Source organism: Dama dama, chromosome 9, assembly GCF_033118175.1.
Source record: "Dama dama isolate Ldn47 chromosome 9, ASM3311817v1, whole genome shotgun sequence".
Lineage (NCBI taxonomy): Eukaryota > Metazoa > Chordata > Mammalia > Artiodactyla > Cervidae > Dama > Dama dama.
Window position 1 is genome coordinate 110,997,236 of NC_083689.1, and position 17,625 is coordinate 111,014,860.

At 47.8% G+C, this 17,625-nt stretch overlaps 1 pseudogene; it reads right to left on the bottom strand.

Annotated features, from left to right (window-relative positions):
* Window positions 1–2,794: 2,794 nt before the first annotated feature.
* LOC133061515 (histone-lysine N-methyltransferase PRDM9-like) lies at window positions 2,795–17,224 on the bottom strand (annotated as a pseudogene).
* Between the last annotated feature and the right edge of the window lie 401 nt (window positions 17,225–17,625).

Consider the following 17,625-nt stretch of genomic DNA (forward strand, 5'->3'; position numbering starts at 1 on the left):
GGCTTCAGATACTGGCTGGGCTCATGAGTCCAGTAAGCAGGGCAGGTCTGGTGGCTGAAGACAGGCTTGGCCTCTGGAGCTCTGCCCTCAGCGACTCACCCAGGGTCCCCGAGCCCTGGCAGCCAAGCAGAGCCGCCCACAGGCGGGGCTGGTACAGCTCTGGGGCCGCCGTGTTCAGGGTGGAGCGTGCGGCGGAGGCAGCTGGCTGTCCGTCCCGTGACTGCTGGTGTCCTGTGTGACCGTGCAGGGCAGTCCCGGTGTCAGGTGGGGCCTGGCCACTGTCCTGGGGACAGGATGGGACCTCAGAGAGCTCGCATCACAACTCCCCATCTCTCAGCTCTGCTTCAGATCATGACATGTGGCTGCTGGCAGCTCCCTGGGCTGGGAGGCTGTGTAAAGCATCAACCCCCTTGCTCAAGGTCAGCTGAGACCCCCAGCTCTGGGGTCACACACCATCTGTGCCACCATCCAGGTCATCCCACTTCTGTGAGGGAGGGCCTGTGTGGGGCTGTGGGTGATGGGGGATTTGGGGTTGTTGTGGGCTGGCCCCAGGAGTCAGCTTTTTGAGTGGATGGGAGCGGAGGGGAGGGAGAAGGTTTGACCTGCTCAGCCTTCCAGGGGATTCCAGGCCCAGCTCTGGTGGGAGATGCAGGTGAGAAGCCCCTGCAGGTTTCTGGATCCCCACCATTTTTCAGTTGAAGCCCCTTTGACTACACCACCCCTAACTCTCCCTCCCGTGGCCCCGGCCTGAAGCCACAGAAGATGGGGAGTTTACTTGGCTTCCCTGCCTGTAGGGAAGCAAAGCCACAGACAAACATGTTCCTTTAAGAAAGCATGACAGAAACCGGAAAATAATAGTGGGTGGTTATTACTGACGTGGTTCATGTAGAGACGCTTCACAAGCCTGGCACATGGAGGGAACTGAGGGCCGTTGCCCCGAGTCCTGGACTTCAAACCCTCCGCCCCCCTCCACATGGCCCACGCTCCCCTTGGTGTCTTCTGCTGGCCGGGCGGACTTCAGCCTCTTGAGCCCCTTCTGGAAGGATCAGGCCAGGGCAGAGGTCATTCACAGAGGGGAGGGTGTGGTCGACCTTAAGAACCCCATTGCCCCTACTCTGTGTCGGAGCTCAGTTCCGGGTCTGAGCAAGCGTGGCTTCCTGGTGCTGTCCCCACCCTCACTCACCCAGGGTGGGGGGGCTTTGTGTCCACCTTGTCCCCTCGTGCAGCCTGGCCACCCCAGGACCCGTGCTGTGTGTGCATCTGCCCTGCTCACAGCGCACCCCGGGGCCCATCAGACTTCACTCATGAAAGGGAAGTGTAAGGATGAACTTTTCCATGGTTAAGAATTTCAAGGTCGCGACAGCGTTGCCCAGAGCGCACGGGAACAGGTGTGAGGCCCATGCTAGAGAAGCTGTGGTGTGGGCTTCAAGGAACCTCCGTGTGGGGGTGGGATAGGGGCAGACAGGGATTTCCTGCAAACCTGGCTCCAGGCTGTGTTCTCTGCAGGGTGACGACTGTGGGCACTGCCTGTCTGTGGAGGGGCCCTGGGGCTGCCCAGCTCAGCAGGAACGGTAGGGGTGGGAAGGGAGGTCGGCCTCCCTTCGCACCCCTGACCTCACACCCCCTCATCAGGGCAGCCCAGTGCCTAAACGGCCCCTTCCTCGTCTAGCTCTGAAGACCTGGAAGGTGTGGGGGCTGGAGGACATGCAGGAATCAAAATTCTGTAAAGCAATTATCCGTCTATTAAAAAATAAAAATGATTGAAGAAAAAATCATGAAGGACAGCAAAGGTGGGGTTTGCGTTCTCAGCCAGCCTCTGCCAGATTCTGCCTGTGCTTTCGCATCAGACCAAAATGCTGTTGCTCCCACCCTGTTTCATAGATGAGAATAGAGACACAGAGGGGTTGAGCATCTTGCCTCAGCTCACGCAGCTGCTGGGGGCAGTGCTGAGAACTGGACCCCTGTGGTGGCATCTGGAGTCCAATTGCTGTGATGACCCTGAGGGGGCGGCAGAGACCAGACGGCCCATGCTGAGTCAGGCACGCGCGCTCACACACACACGTGCATGTGGCCTTCACCTTTGCGGCTACAGAAGTCAGAGGGAACCAGAGGGCCACCAGGAGAGGCCAAAGGAGAGTCGAGCTCTATAAGGAGGAAAGGCCGCACTTCCCAGGAGGCCAGGGAATTCCCTTCCCTGGTGAGTCTGACTCCACTCTGCATTTCTCTCCCTGGACCCAGGATTGACTTTCCAGTGACCTAACTGAGTTGGCTCCAGAATGATGCCTTCCCAGGGGATCAGCTATGACTGGACTCCACTGCTGCCAGTGATAAGGTGGGAATGAGTACATAGTCTGGGCTTCAGATTTGTTTGGAGACAAAATTTATTAGAAGAGGAGTACTAAAAAACCACGAAGGCATTTGGCATGAACATCTCCAGAACACTTAAGAAACCCTCTGCTGTTTATCTACCTCCTCTCCTGTCATGAAGGTGGAAGGTCTATTTAACAAGTAATTCTGTGCTTATCACACTCTTTCTTTAAAACATTTATCATATATTTATTTATTCGGCTGTGCTGTGTCTTAGTTGCAGCCTGTGGGAGCTAGTTCCCCAATCAGGTATTGAACGTGGGTCTCTGCATTGGAGTCTTGGCCACTGGACCACCTGGGAAGTCTCTCCTCATTCTCCTGGGGACATTAAAGGGTCACAGACCTCCTCTGAGGCCCCCTTAGAGCTGAGGCACGGGATGGCTGCAGTAATCCTCCTGTGGCTAAGGTGTGGTTTGTTGGTCATGACTCACTCACACTCCCTACAAACATAGGGCTTCTCCCCTGTGTGTGTCCTCTGGTGTCTGATGAGGACGGACTTCTGACTGAAGCTTCGCCCACACTACCCGCAAACATAGGGCTTCTCCCCCGTGTGTGTCCTCTTTTGTGAGATGAGATTTTTCTTATCACTGAAGCTTTGCCCACAGTCCCTGCAAACACAGGGCTTCTCCCCTGTGTGTGTCCTCTGGTGTCTGATGAGGATGGACTTCCGACTGAAGCTTCGCCCACACTCCCCGCAAACATAGGGCTTCTCCCCTGTGTGTGTCCTCTGGTGTGAGATGAGATTTGACCCGTGATGGAAGCTTCGCCCACACTCCCCACAAACATAGGGCTTCTCCCCTGTGTGTGTCCTCTGGTGGGTGATGAGGACGGACTTCTGACTGAAGCTTCGCCCACACTCCCCACAAACATAGGGCTTCTCCCCTGTGTGTGTCCTCTGGTGTCTGATGAGATGGGGCTTCTGACTGAAGCTTCGCCCACACTCCCCGCAAACATAGGGCTTCTCCACTGTGTGTGTCCTCTTGTGTGAGATGAGATGGGGCTTCTGACTGAAGCTTCGCCCACACTCCCCGCAAACATAGGGCTTCTCCCCTGTGTGTGTCCTCTGGTGTCTGATGAGGGCTGACTTCTGACTGAAGCTTTGCCCACACTCCCCACAAACATAGGGCTTCTCCCCTGTGTGTGTCCTCTGGTGTATGATGAGGACGGACTTCTGACTGAAGCTTCGCCCACACTCCCCGCAAACATAGGGCTTCTCCCCTGTGTGTGTCCTCTAGTGTCTGATGACATTTGATTTATCACTGAAGCTTTGCCCACACTCCCCGCAAACATAGGGCTTCTCCCCTGTGTGTGTCCTCTGGTGTCTGATGAGGGCTGACTTCTGACTGAAGCTTTGCCCACACTCCCCACAAACATAGGGCTTCTCCCCTGTGTGTGTCCTCTGGTGTATGATGAGGACGGACTTCTGACTGAAGCTTCGCCCACACTCCCCGCAAACATAGGGCTTCTCCCCTGTGTGTGTCCTCTGGTGTCTGATGACATTTGATTTATCACTGAAGCTTTGCCCACACTCCCCGCAAACATAGGGCTTCTCCCCTGTGTGTGTCCTTCTGTGTGAGATGAGTTTAGACTTATCACTGAAGCTTTGCCCACATTCCCCACAAACATAGGGCTTCTCCCCTGTGTGTGTCCTCTGGTGTCTGATGAGGAGGGACTTCCGACTGAAGCTTTGCCCACACTCCCCGCAAACATAGGGCTTCTCCCCTGTGTGTGTCCTCTGGTGTCTGATGAAATCTGACTTCTGACTGAAGCTTCGCCCACACTCCCCGCAAACATAGGGCTTCTCCCCTGGGTGTGTCCTCTCGTGTGTGCTGAGACTTGACCTGTCCTTGGAGCCTTGCCCACACTCTCCGTACGTGACCCTCATAATTCCTGAGACCCCTGCCCCCGTGAGCAATGTGCCTGTGTCCTCTGGATTCAGATTCTGGCTTGTGCTGGGCTCTTCTTTCATTCTCTCATGCACCCCAGAACCCCCCATTTGTCCTCTGCATGAGTAGGAAGAGACCCTTGAAATCCTCTTCAGCCTTACGCTTTTCAGCAATTGTTGGGGCCTGTCCTTGGCCTCCTGACCCTCAGGTTTGTCGCTCGGGCTGTGTGGATCTGAATATGGCTGATATTGATTGCCTGAGCAGGGATCCTCTGGTTGGAGGAGGTCTCTTTCAGATGGTCTCAGGAGGGTCTGAGAGGGGTGACTGCGTTGGGTGTGTTGGCTGAGGAATTTCTGACTGGAGAAGGCCAGAGAGCAGGAGGCACATGGGTGGATCTTGGGCTTCGGTTCTGCTGAAAGAGGAAGCTTTTGGTCAGGTAGCTGGTTTGCCATGGTCAGGCTTGCCTCACTAATCATCTAAGTGTTGACAGTGCATGATTTGTCTCCCATCAAGTGTCTTTACAGTCCACTTTTCCAATCCACTCTTATTCTCTACATCTACAGAAATCCAGGAAGTTGGTGTCAGGGGCCTTTTCTACATATCACCCAGATAGGGACCTTCCAGCAGCATCAGAGGCAGCATCTCTCCTGATAGAGGTGGATCTGTAGGGACTTTCCTTGCGTGTAAGTGTCTGAAATATCATGTCACAGTGGCCACAGGTATTTACCCTACTGAGAGATAAGACTTGATGACTTAGGTGAAATCCCCTGAGTGGCTCCCTGTGAGGGGAAAGGGTCTATTAAGTTAGGGGCGCCTGGCCTGGAGCTCTCTGCATATGGGAGGCAGCACAGGGGGTGGTTACAGCAGGTGTGGGTAAATCTGACTTTGTGGCTCCTTGTTCAAAGAGCAGCCATTGTGCCGATCTTTGCAGGAAGTGGGATGAGACTGGACGAGACTGAGCGGCCCAGGTCCCACTGATTACAGGTCTCTGGCCCCTGCTGCCCAAACAGGTTCACAAATTGCTACTGTCTCAGTTTCCCATAAATCATAAAATAAAGGCATATCCTTTCTCCAGCCTCACCAGTACTCATACCTCATTTATTACATTCAGGCTTAGTCCATTTAACATGCACTAGGAAGCCCTATTTAAAAATACATCTCCAGCCAGACTCTTCACATCCTCACTCGAAAGCATCTTCAGCCAGCCCACTCTCCCCGCATGTCTGGCAATGAACTGACCTCTGAGGGGGCTCCCTGCTGATGTCTCGTCCCCAAAATGAACCAAAGCATCGTCTTAGCACAGAGAACATGCTGCTTGCAGCAGAAAGCCATGCGGTTCTTCTGTGTCACCCAGGAGGACCCCTGGGGCCTGCCTGTGGACACAGGCCCTGAGGCTTCCGTGTCCCATCCAGCCTCCTTCCTCTCCCTCTGTGCTTCCTCCCGTGACCCCTGGCATGGTCTCTCTTCCCGGCCCTAGGTCTGAGGCACTGGCTGCTCCCCTGTCTGGAATCCTTACCCACGGGTGTTATCTCTGCACAGACCCTGCCCCACCGTCCTGCACCACACCCCACCCTCTGCTCACGCTGACCTGAGGCACGTTCCCTGCGCTGGTTTTCCTCAGAGCACCAGCCCCTGTCTGGTGTGAAGCCCCTGCTGCCCCAGGGCAGTGGTTCTGTCTGTTTCGGTGCGTGGAGCCCTGTCTGGCACAGAGTGTGAACTCACATGACAACACACTGGAACAGTAACTGAATGCACATCACTGTACATGTGTCGTTTAGAAATGGGACGAAATGAGGAAGAAACAGATAAAGGGCAGAGAGCTCGTAGGTGCTAGAAATGTTGCTTTTTGCTTCTCAGCCTTTCAGCAGAAGGTGATGTTACACATTTTTTGCATGAAATATTAAAAACTAGAACTAGCATTTTTAATATAAAAAATTTTCCTAACAATCATATGAAAAGAATCAAATTCTGAGGCATTTTAATTGCAACTCTACTGACTTTACACTGGATTGTCCTCTGCTTCGAAATCGGACCATGGAGGCTCCCAGGATGGGATGGGGTGCTGGAAGAGGGCTGACACTCACCTCTCCCGGCCGCGAGCTCACTCTTCCCCCTGCTGTTCCGCTTGATGCCAAGGTCCTGACCATACTTGTCCCCGTACCAGACCAGCAGCTCACAGCCCGGCCTGACCACCTGGCAGGTTCGGTAGAAGATCTGCCCGTGATACTGGAAGGCCACCAGGTTCTGCTCCTCATCGTCCCGGGCACAGTTCACATACCTGGGGTCGAGGCCGGGAAGGGGAAAGAAACCTCAGGTGATGAGTGCCCTCCACTCTCCGACCATGCACAGCTCCTTGCCTTCCGCCTCTGAGGCCACCCCTCATGTGGACCTTCTGTTCACACCTTCGACCAGGCCATGTGAATTCCCATGCTTTTCTCTCCTTCCCTAATTAGCCATTTTCCAGAGCCTAGTTCCAGACTCATCTCCACCTGGACTGTCCTTGAGGCTGGTGACCTCCAGCTCCTCTAAACTTTGAATTAAGTTCTCTTTCATCCACAGGACTTGGTGCTCCTTGGTAACACGCAGCCCTCAGCACTCACCCCAGTCTGCCTTCTCTCCAGAGGCTTTCTCCCATCTCCCCACGTGTATCCAGAATCCTATTCGCTTCCCCACCCCCTCCCACAGAAACTTGGAGAGAGCTCTGATATAGCTTGAGACACGGAACAGTAATACTTTGTTCACTGTCCGCCTGCCCTGATGAAAGGGAGGCCCTCAGAGAATGGCCCCACTCAGGGCCATCCTGCCTCCCATTCCTTCTGAGGCCTCAGGGCCCACTTCTCACTGGAACCAAGCCTGAAGAGGTTGTTGCCCACATAGAGTCAAGGTCTCCTGTATTAGGTTTTCCTGGCGCTGTGTAGTTACTCAAAGATAGAAAAAATAAGGTTACTGTTCCTAAAATCAATTGGCTAATGTCTGTCTGCAGTATGTTCTCAAAAAGGACATGGGTTGTGTGATCTGCTTCAGTAATGAAGTTCATTGTCTAAACTGAAACATAAAGTGCGTGGTAAGTGTCCATTAAGTGAGTTAAAGTGTCCCTGGTGAATCTAGACTCCTCAAGTTGTTTTCAAGTCCACCAGTTTTGTTCAGCATATAGACTTGTATCTTGACGGCACATGCCATATTTTTATTTCCTTCTTTCTAGTGTCTTTTGAAATGAAAGAGCATGATATGGAGGGAAAAGAGGAAGGAAGATGTGAAAGCTGTTTAGGGAGCCAGGATGAGAAAGAAGGGGGCGTGGGATGGAGGGAGTCTCAATGTCTACACACTGGAGACTCACTGCACTCACCTCATCCAGTTGGCCCAAGACGTGTCCTTTCCATCCACATACTCGTAGCAGTTCCTCCCTTTGGTGATCTGAGTGTCAGAGAAAGAGTTACAAGCCTCCCTCTTTCTTTTAAGTGTTTTTTGGTAGGAAGATGTAGAAGAGCTATTTCCTTCTGTACTCATTGGTGCTTTTCAGCCTGCATGGAATCACCTGCCAGTCGGACCACACGGTAAGCCCCTTACTCATCATTCCAAGTCTGAGTCTCTTGGTTCATTGAAGGCAAGGGCTCCACAAGGGAGGAGTCACTTCTGTGTGTCTGTACACTGTGTTCCCACCTCTACTCTGACCTTTAGATAGAAGTCCTGTGAGTGTGTACCACGGTGTTCCCACCTCTCCTCTGACCTTTACATAGAGGACCTGAGTGTCTGTACACTGTGCTCCCACCTCTTCTCTGACCTTTAGATAGAGGTCCTGAGTGTCTCTACACTGTGCTCCCACCTCTCTTCTGACCTTTAGATAGAGGTCCTGAGTGTCTCTACACTGTGGTCCCACGTCTCCTCTGACCTTCAGATAGAGGTCCTGTGTGTTTCTACACTGTGGTCCCATCTCTCCTCTGATCTTTAGATAGAGGTCCTGAGTATCTCTACACTGTGGTCCCACCTGTCCTCTGATCTTTAGATAGAGGACCTGAGTGTCTGTACACTGTGGTCTCACCTCTCCTCTGATTTATAGATAGAGGTCCTGAGTGTCTGTGCACTGTGGTCCCATCTCTCCTCTCATCTTTAGATAGAGGTCCTGAGTGTCTGTACACTGTGGTCCCACCTCTCCTCTGATCTATAGATAGAGGTCCTGAGTGTCTGTGCACTGTGGTCCCACCTCTCCTCTGATCTTTAGATAGAGGTCCTGAGTGTCTCTACACTGTGGTCCCACCTCTCCTCTGACCTTTAGATGGAAGTCCTGTGTTCACGCCCAGGGCACAGAGTACACAGGGCTGACTGTGTCATTGACGACCGGGTTATCACCATCTGCATCCTCGCATGTAGACATGAAGTACCCCCCACCACACACAAGCGGTTCGACCCCAGAGGACAGGGAAACGGGTGCTTCTCACCAGCCAGGCGTATCCACTCTTGGCGGCCACTTCATCGTCTATGATCTTGCCCTCATAGGGGCCAAAGTTCAGGCCCAGCGGCAGATCTGATGCCTCGTTCCACACTCCAAGCCCAGCGTCAGGGATACCCGACAGTCTGATGTTTAACCCAGGGGGCAGCGTGAGGGCTGAGCGATTGGCATGCCCCTTTTCTACTGCACAGTCCTTTACAAAGGTTGGGGGCCCATGGGCAGCACAGCTGTCAATGAAGAAGTTCTGACACTCCTCACAATCTGGAGGTGAGAACAGGGATGAGAGGAGGTATAGTGATGTTGCTGGTCATAACGCCCTTCAGAAGGAACTGGGGCATTCATGGCATTTGGCCTTGATCCTGCACCCCAAGTCATAGAGGAAGGGGATGGCCAGGGGACCACATGGTGGGGTGAGGTTAGTGGACCAAGGCCTTGTAGCCCCTTCTCCATGAGTGGGCCAGCAGGGTCACTCACAGAGGTAGTCGTCATCCTGGGGCTCGCTGACCTCTTGGTACACGTGGCCCTTTCTTTCCCGTAGACTGTACCTCCTCACTCCAGTCTCCTTTCTTCTGAGTTCTAAGATGGAGAACAGAAGCTAAGCAAGGCTGGTGGGGTCTGGGGAGTTAGTCCCTGTTTTATCAGAAAGTGTGAGATCTCCTACCTGTCCATTTATACACTTTGTGAAAACCTTCTTGCATGTATTTTTCAAACTTTTACTTTTGTAGTTTTATGTTTTAATGTTACATTATTTGTTTCTTGGCCACACTGCATGGCTTGTGGGATCTTAGTTCCCTGACCAGGAATGGAACCCACACCTCCTGCAGTGGAAGTGTGGAGCCTTAACCACTTAACCCCCAGGAAGTCCCTCCTCTATACTTTCTTTCTCCTCCCTTTAACTACTGGTTCAGGAGACTGAGGCTCCACTGAGCACAGGTGCCCAGTTCAGTGATAGTGTCCTGCACTTCCCGTTAGTAGGTTTAACTTTCCAACCTTCCTACTTAGGAAATAGTTCACCAACACATCTACTCAGAAAATATATGATAAGGGCACATGACATGTAAGGCACTGAGCAGAGGTCTGGGCATAAACACTAACAAAGCATGGTCCCCATCATCACAGCTGGGTTTATCAAACTACTTGTAGGTGTCAGACTTTTGCATTTAATGTAAGGCTTTCAAGCACTGTATGAGTTAGGTATCCTTATCTTCACTTTACACATAGCAATCGGGAAATGTATAATATTTTCCCAAGGCCCCAGTGCTAACTTCATGTCTCAGATCAGTCCACCTTAAACTCCCACCTACCCAAAGTCCATGCCACACACCTAGGTCATACTTATTAGTTTTTCTACAGGGATTAGAGGAACTAATTAGAGGAACTCCCCAAACTTTGTCTTACTGACTTTTTATCTGGGGTGCTGTCCAGGGGTCCTTGCTTTTCTGTGATGGGGCACTGGTTTCTGAGCCTGCTTGGAGCCACTTGTCTTCAGCGATTTTGCTGCTCCCTGCAATTCCTTCAAACTAGATTCCTTACTTAATGGTGCCCTGGACATTCTCTTCCATGTGAGTAAAAGACAACATGCATTTCTTTAGTTCTTTAGGATTTTATGAAGTGGTTTGACATGCATGACTTTAGTTAATACTTTGACAATTCTTAGAAATACCTGATTTTGGGGGGGGGGGGTGGGTCTGAACACTGGAGTGTAACAAAAGGACCTAGGTGGATAGTGAATCAAAACTAGAATCCATTTCTTAAGGTTCTTCCCCTTCAACTTTCTGCATAAAATTGAGAGCAAGGCAGGGAGAATAGCTGGAGGTCAGGGAAAGAAGAGGGTAAGGGCTCGTAGAGAGATCCGGGGTTTCTATTAATTAGTGGCCCTTTGATGGACGAGGAAGTATGGAAAATTACAGAGGGGAAAAACCACATCTGGAAAATAAGGTGACAAAGCCGTGAGATTAAGAAGAGAAAAGCCGATCGGCAGAAACACATTTAGACAATATAGAAAATGAGATGAGAGTTGCAGGTTGCCATGTCCTAGAGACAATGTTTGGAATTAAAGTAGCTGGTCTCATCAGTTCTCCTTGAACAAGGCTGTATGACTAGCTGGTTCTGCTCATTTTCCTGATCCATTAATTGGTATACAGGTTAATTCCTAATATTATAGGGACATGAAATTTAATAACCTTCACCAAATTGTTTTGTGAGCTATTTAATACAGTAAGAACATGACCATACATCCCTGGTGTCAATTTATTCCCTAAACTGCATCTATATTTGAAGTCTAGCTCACAGACACTATCTTCAGCATTCTTTGACCTTTCTACTCCTAGATGAATGCTCAAATGTGGAGTCACTCATTCACAAAACATTCAGGGTCCCTCAGGGGCTTTGAGCTGGGCCTGGACTTCTGAGAATGAATGGGTGTGGGCTAGGCTCCCAAAGCTCACAACACAGGGGCAGGCTGAACAAATGATTCCAAACAGGAGAGTTGCCTATTAGAGCTCAGAGGAGGAGCTGTTACTCCTCCTGCAAGAAGGAGCGTTTGAAATGATGCCCAGATGATGAGTTTCTACTCAAAAGTGGGTAATCTATGTGACGTCCTTCTGTTATTTTCTTATTTGTTGCTTTTCAGTCATAAACCTGAGGCTTCTCAGGGTTGCGAGTTGCTTCATCTTATTGGAGTGGGAGGCCCTGAGTTAGGGATCCTGTCTCCTTCTTCATCCTGGGCCATCCACTCTACAAACTGCCCAGCATGTCCTTAAGCTTCCCTTAGTCAGATGTCTTAGCATATCCCTCCCTAGCAAAGCACAAAAGAACTGAGGTTGAAAACATCTCTCAGATGAATGATATAAAGATGTATGAATAAGCTTCATAGAACCATGGAAGCTTTAATCATTTTTTAAGTAGTTTAGAAAAAGTCCTTTTCTTTAGATTGCACTACCAGTGATAAGGTTATCTTGGGTATATAATCAATCATTTTTTTTTTACCTCAGTTTTGTGATCTATAATGCTGATAGCTATATACCTACTTATAGGTACTATAGTATTGATTTAAGGTTTAAGCAAGTTTATTCACATAAAATGCTTAAACTCTGAAATATTATGAAAATAATGTAGCAACAGAACCGCCTACTACTGCTGTTGTTCTTACTAACTGTAAAGGTGGTGATGATGTCAGACAGTGTGCTAAAGATCCAGGGCAGGAAGGCAGCCATCTCCAGGATCTCTATGTTTTCTCCTATTCTCACCTCTGCCTGGATCCATGAGGAGGACATTTTGGCAACAGGATTTGGGAAATACTCACCTTCTGGTGTTTACTGTGCTCCACTCTGAAGGCCATCGAAGAAGGTTTACCTAAAAAGTGATGAGAATCAGTGTTTTGGTTGGGAAATGTTTCCAAACTCTGGGTATTTTAATTAGGGACACAGAATTCTAAGCCACAGAGTGACAAAGACAATGATTACCAAAGGAGGAATAGAAATGATTTCTGTATCATCAACTTCCACGGTTCCACTGGGAGCATAACATAATTTTCTTAAAATTAAAAAAAAATATGAAACTTCATCTGTGCCTCATCTGATGTTCATAAAGTATCTAATAAATTTACTAGTCTTTCATGTCAAAAGCACTCATCAATGTAGAAATACGAGGAAGTTAATGCAATATAATAAAGGTCATATATTGAAAGTCTACCTCTAACATCCTAGTCATCAGTGAAAACCTGAAAACTTCTACGATCAAGGAAAAAAGGCAAGGATGCCTGATATCTACATTTCTGTTCACCATAATATTAGAACTCCTAGCCAGGGCTTTAGGTTAGAAATGGAAACAAAAGTCTTCCATTTGGAAAGAAAGAAGTAAAATTATGTCTGTTCACAGGGGCATGGTTTTATGTGCAGAAATATCTTTAAATCCGCACACACAAAAATCCTGCACAGAAAGTTGCACGGTACAAAATCAACATTCAAATATCTTTCCATGCATGAAGAATGACCATTCCACAAAGGAAAATAAGAAAATAATTCTATTTATTTTTTATTTTTTTAAAGCTATACTGAACAGCTAAATTAAAAAACAATATATTTATTTTTATTTATTTGTTTGTGCCAGGTCTTTGTTGCGGCATGTGGGATCTAGTTCCCTGACTAGGGACTGAACCCAAGTTCTCTGCACTGGGAGCGTGGAGTCTTAGCCACTGGACAAGTAATCTTATTTATAATAGCATTGAAAAGAATGAAGTAATTAGGAGTAAACTGAAGGAGATGAGAGACTTATATGTTGAAAACTACAAAATACTGCTGAAAGGAATCTGATGTAAATAAATAGATAGATGTCTCATGTTTATGGATTTAGAGGCTTAATATTATTAAGCTGTTCATACTACCCAAAGCAATTTAAAGATGCAATGCAATTCCTATTAAAATCCCAATGGAATTTTTTTCAGATATAGAAAATCCATCCAACAGTTAACACGGAATCTCAGAGCACCCCAAATCGGCAAAGCAATGTTAGAAAGAACAGCAAAGCTGGAAGCCTCTGATTTCCGAACATACTACAAAGGTACAGGAAGCAAAAGAGTGTAGATTTGGCAAAAAATGTATGCTTAGTCGCTCAATCTTCTTGACTTTTTGTGACCTTTTGGACTGTAGCCCACTAGGCTCCTCTGTCCAGGGGATATCTCAGGCAAGAACACTGGACAGTGTTGCAATTTCCTTCTCCAGGGGGTCATCTTAAACCATGGATTGAACCCGCATCTCCGGTGTCCCCTGCACTGAGGGCAAATTCTGCACCTGCTGAGCCACTGAGGAGGCTGGCTGGCATAAAGACAGATATGTCAATCAATGGAACAGTATAGACAGCCAGAAATAAACTCTTGGATACATGGTCTAATGATCTTCATCTAGGGTGTCAGGATAATGGGGAAAGTTTAATCCCTATAATGAATGGTGCTGGGGAAACAAAATAACCATATGCAAAATAATGAACATCTTACATCTTGAAGAAAAATCAATTCAGAATGGATTAAAGACCTAAATGCAAGACTTGATAAGACTCTTAGAAGAAAAACAAGGGTGAAGCTTCACGACACTGAAATAGCAATGATTTCTTAGATATGGTGCCAAGTGCACAAGTATTAGTAACAAAGTACAAATAGACAAATGAGATTAATCTTAAAACCTCTGTGCAGCAAAGGACACTGAACAGAGTTGAAAAGGCCACCTATAGGATGGTAGGAAATATTTGTAAAATATGCATCTCATAAGGGGTTACTAAGCATACACCAGTATGAAATAGGCTACCTATAAGCCAGGAAGAGACCCTGATTGACCATGATGGCACCTTGATATCAAATTTCCACACTCCAGCATTGGAAGAAAACAAATTTCTCTGGTTTAAGGAATGCAGTCTGCTTTGTTATGGCAGTCTGAGCTGACTAACAGTGAGAGAAGGAATTGAAGAGACATTTCTCCAGAGAAAATACACAAATGGCCAACAAACATATGAAAAGATGCTCAATATTACTAATCAATAGGGAAATACAAATTGAAACCTTCTGTGATGGGCAATATGTATAAGAAGACAATAGCAAGCTTGGTAAGGATATGGAGAAATTGGAACACTTATACACTATTGTTCGCAATGTAAAATGTTGCAAGCTTTCTAGAAAGAAGTATGGAGTTTCCACAGAAAGTTAGAACTGCTGTATGATCTAGCAATCCCACTCAAAAGTGTATTTCCATAAAAAATTGAAAGCCAGATATTGAATAAATAGTGGGCACATGTATGGTCCTTTCTGCATTATTCCCAATGGGCAAGATGTGTAAGCAACCTAAATGTTCATTGGTGGATAAAAGATAAAGATTATATATAAGATATATATTATAGCTCTTATATCCACATGCACACAACAGAATGCTTTGAAGCCTTAAAAAAGAATTCTGTCACATGCTACATCATGGATGGGCCTTGATGATATTTTACTAAGTGAAATGAACCAATCAAAAAAGAGAAATATTGCCCGACTCCACTTCTATGAGGCATCTAAATTAATCAAATCCATGGAAACAGAAAATAAAATTGTGGTTGCCAAGGGCTGTGAGGAGGAAGGATTGGAGAATTGTTACTCAGTGGGTTAGGGCTTCAGTCACGCAAGATGTAACATTTCTACAGATTTGTGGTACAGCAATGTGTATATATATCCCCGGTGGCTCAGCGCTAAAAAATCCACCTGCAATGCAGGAGATGCAACAGATGCGGGCCCAGTTCCTGGGTTCGGAAGATCACCTGGAGCAGGAGATGGCAATCCACTCCAGGATTCTTGCCTAGAGAATCCCACAGACAGAGGAGCCTGGTGGGCTACAGTCTATGGGTACGCAGAGTCAGACATGACTGAAAGATTAGCACTATGGCCACTAACACTAACGTGCACATAGTTAGCAACAGTGTGCCATACACTCAGAAATTGTTAAAAAGGTAAATAAGGACGTGCAGGTGTATGGTGAACCGAGGCGTATGTATTCCCTGTGAAGAATCTCTCCTTATGTCAAAACCTTTGCAGACAACCAAGTGTTTGTTTCTCATGTCCCTTTCACTAATTTTAATAACCTCAGGGAACAGAGGGACTTCCCTGTGCTCAGTGGATGAGAATCTGCCTGCCAATTCAGAGGACACAGGTTCGATGGCTGGTCCAGGGAGATGCCACTTTCTGCGGGGCAGCTAAGCCTGTGTGTCAGAAACTACAGAGCCTGCATGTGCTCTGCAGTTAGAAGACACTCACCGCAACCAAAGAAAGCCCGTTCACAGCAACAAAGACCCAGTGCAGCCAAAACTAAATAAGTAATTTTTAAAAATCTGGGAGAACAGAAATCCATAGACGGAGAATCATAGGACTATCTAAATTGTTTTCTCCAGTCTAGGCACAGTAACTCTTCTAAACTCTTTGAGAAGCAGAAGAGGAAGTGAGCTGCTCACTTCTATTTTATAATAAGTGCACTTCATTTTGTTTACCTGATGCCATCTCTGGTCTGTGAAATGTGGGAAAGATCATGGAGAGTAAATAGTTCTCTCCAACCCTTTCCCAGAATCAAAATAAAGAATTAGTTTAACCTTAGGGTAAGAAGATGACAGGTTTTGTTTTATATACATACATAAATAATGTATCTTGATATAATATGTTAATCATTTCTTCTTTGAAGAGATTTAATCCAATAACCAATGAGATTAGTATTAATCTGTTTGGTGAATTCATTTCTAAGGTTTCTTTAACTGCCTTTCACTAAGAATGTTTAGCAAGATAATTCTTTTTTAAAAGAGTGATAAATTTTAACCATAAAACTTTTGAGAATTACACTGGAAAACCTATACATTCACCTTCATTCAGGCTAATGTCAATATTCAGCCACAGCCTCTTTGGAATGCTGAAAATGATGTTTTCCTTGCTAATGGCTGAGATGTAGTTGAGACCTAAGCCTAGGCTGGTTTCAGGAAGACACCTCCACATCCTCCTGGCCTCTCACCTTGCTGCCTTGGTGTCCATTCTTCATCAGAATCCTCAGGGTCATCTACCTGGGGCTTGATGACCTGCCTGCGGTGATGCATGAAATCCGGTCGAGTGGCTCTGAAACCTGGAAAGAAGCAAAACATTTGTTCTAAGAAGGAGAAACAAAGCACAGAAGCAATGGGAAGTGTCACAAAGTCAAGGAAATCTGTAGGATGGGCTGGGGGAATCTAGAACAAGGCAAGAGGTGAGCTCTGCACTGCAGGGTCAACCTCCCTTTGGTACAAAACTCTAAACATTTCCTTAGTCTCCACACAAAAGGGAACTGTGAGCAGATGAAGCCACCTAAGAGCGGGCCAAGTGAACACTGAGGGTGAAGACCTGTTTCATGTTTCCCAGGCTCACAGGCGCCCAGCACTTCCTGTTACCCATAGCAATCAGCGCTTCGTAGTTTCTTTTCACATTCCTATATCGGATTTTTTCCCATTCTCCCATCTCTTCCCATTCTTCCTTGGAGAAGTATACAGAGATGTCTTTGAAAGCATCTTTGGCCTAAGGAAAATAATAGATTTCATCAGTGATTTACTAATCTAAGTCAGACCTTAGAGCAGGGCCTTCTCCTCCACCATTTGTGCAGGAGTAGCCTGAAGCTACTGGATGGTCTGTGTGAGACAGGGATGAAGACTTTCCTTCCCGACTGTGTCCTGCTTACCTGAACAAACGCTGAGCATTTTCCTAGCTCTCCCTGGACACAGAACAGTTGACGAAGCTAGTGTCCTGTTTTTTCCCACTCCACCCCACCATCTCAGACAGGACCAGGCATTCCCATCCTGTGTACGGTCACAGGGAAGTTCACTCAGCTGCCCAGGCAAGCAGTCTGTGGTGCTTCAGGGACCAGCACCATGCCCTTCCTATAGAGCTGGCTTAGAGCCCAACTTTGCCGCCTCCACCTCTCACCGTGGGCTTCCGCTCTGTTCTCCTGGCATCTCCCTCAGTGCTCTCCTCTGGAGACCTGTTCGGCCTCATGGCTATTGGAGTGCTCAAGGCCAAGGTGCCTGTGGAAGAAGAAGGTGCTGAGATAGCCCAGACCAGTGTCCAGAGCCTGGTCTGTCTTCCTTGGGTGGAGTGTCCAGGGCAGGAAGGTGAGGGGAAAGTCAGGGTGAGGGTATTGGTGGGATGGACGGATCCTGACGAGATATGACAGATCAGCCTAATGTGAACTAGATTTGGTTTCTTTGGTTCCCTACAATTCAGCCCCTCTGAGGGAAGGCACTTGGAGGGATGTGTCTGTGAGAGACCAAGGGGTTCTTGAGGAGATCTGCGTCCCACAGGCTGAAGTAACTGGGGTCCTCAGACAGAGGGGACTGGGGATCTTTTGTCTGATGTAGAATGCGCAGGGTGAGAAATTTTGGGATCCATGAGGCTGA